General features: G+C 38.1%; 1 long non-coding RNA gene across 1 annotated transcript in view; it reads right to left on the bottom strand.

The window, feature by feature from the left end:
- Nucleotides 1–572: 572 nt before the first annotated feature.
- The window catches only part of LOC108245606, a 5,574-nt gene continuing 4,212 nt past the window's right edge, over nt 573–1,934 (bottom strand). The window contains exon 3 of the long non-coding RNA XR_001808993.3: nt 573–1,569. This is a non-coding gene — a long non-coding RNA (uncharacterized LOC108245606). The remainder of the gene's footprint in view (nt 1,570–1,934) is intronic.

Raw genomic sequence — 1,934 nt, 5'->3', positions numbered from 1 at the left:
TGGACTGAAGTAGTTTTGGTTTTGGGTCTTGGTGATCTTGGTGTTTGGGTTTATTGGTTTATTGGTTCTTTTATTGAGTTCAGTTTGGTCTTGGTTCTGTTGTGGTTCTCCTGTTTGTCTCTCGCTCATCTGCCACGCCCCTCTCCACCTGTCCCACTCACCTGTGACTCCCGTCTTTAAATCCTGGTCCCGTTCTCCACGTTCCTCTGCAGTTCTCATCCTTGTGTTTGGAACCATTGTCCTGCTGAAGCAGCCGACTGTGTTTAAGTTTCAGCTGTCCTGCTGATTTCAGGTTGTATAATCCCTCCCCCCGATTTATTAAATCATTAAAAGAATAATCTGACCTTGACGCCATGATGAGAGAACAGAAACTTTAGGATTCACAGGAAACGACTGAAACTGAAGCATTTTTCCTTCCAGACGCACAGAATGGTTATAAAACTTGTATGTGAGGACATTACTCTTTTAAAAACCCTTTTTTAGTCGTCACCGTGTTATAACACCTTTATTAAACACATTACCAGGAATATGAGCACTGTGGAAAAATAAAACACACAATTTAAAGTGTCACAAGTGATTTTATTTGTTTTAAATTACTGAACAAGCTGCAGCTTTATTTCTTTACATGACAATAAAAACATCATCCTGCCAGCTTCCTGAGATTTTGTTGCTCAAATAAGTTTTATTTCTTCTGTCTTTACAAAACCTCAATGTTTACTCACTGCGACATTATCAAAAACAAAATTAAAGGAATTTAAAATGTGTAATTTAGACAACCACATAATTTAATTTAATCCTGAATCAGTGTTTAATCTATAACCTTTTAAAATATATATATATTTGCGGCGGGCGATATGCAACCCGTAAAGGAACGTTCTTTATTCAGCAGCTGACGTCAGACTTTCTCCTTTAACACCAGTTTATTGTCGGGGAATAAAAATTTAGTTTTTGAGCTCATTAAACTTCTTATTTTCTAACATCTCAAGTTGTTAAAAACCAGATTTTTCAGACCTTGAGCCAAATTTCAAACATGTAATAAATAACTGAGTTTACAGTAAAACAGCTTATTGATTTGTTGTGGATTGTATGTTGATGTGAATAAATAAATAATCTAAAATATCCCATCATTTCAGGGATGGATTAAAAACAGAAGGCAGGCAGGAGTTCAGCTCCGTGTTTCTACGACGGGTTGATTGTTAGAAATGAATTAAAATAATTAAATAGAACATCGTAGCACTTTAAATAGCATTAAATAAACACGTTCAAACAGGAGAACGATCATAATTAACCTGAACGGTGCAGAAGCAGACAGGCTGCAGGGTTCTGGGTCCAAACGTTCTGTCAGAACCGTGCTGTTCTCCATCAGCAAATGAAGCGAAGCGTCCTCCTCCAGGTCAGGGTCCGGGTCAGAAAACCAGTCAGCAGAAGGTCTTTAACCTCCGAGTCCGGGTTCCTCTCAGAACCAGCTCAGGGAACCACCAATAACAGCAAACAAACAGTCGGCAGGTGCAAAAAAGCAGAACAGAAGAAGTTATCCTGATGTGGAGGTGATGAAGCCAAACCTCCGGCCTGCTGACAAACACAGGGATGACAGGAGGGTCATAAAACAAACTTTATTAGAAAGGATTAAAATAAAATGTGTCTCTGAAGGTTTTGAGCTTTTGGTGCAAAAAGCAACATTAAATTATTTTACTTTAGTCTTTAATGAGAGCAGCAGAGTGATTTCAGTTCCAGTTTTACTCTTGTTTGCTTTCCATTTTAACATACATAAACCAAAAACCTCTAAAGGTTTAATCAGACCCTCCAGGATTTCACAATGTTGCAACTATTAACGTAAAATCAAGCAAACCCCGCAAAACTTTAACCCAATATTTATTGTTTCTAAAGTGATTCGCCACCGTTTCTGCGGTCTAGTCTCTTCTTTGTGGGTTTGT

The sequence above is a fragment of the Kryptolebias marmoratus genome, linkage group LG17, assembly GCF_001649575.2.
Source record: "Kryptolebias marmoratus isolate JLee-2015 linkage group LG17, ASM164957v2, whole genome shotgun sequence".
NCBI lineage: Eukaryota > Metazoa > Chordata > Actinopteri > Cyprinodontiformes > Rivulidae > Kryptolebias > Kryptolebias marmoratus.
Note: the sequence above shows the minus strand (reverse complement) of the source record. Positions and strands in the feature narration are given on the sequence as shown.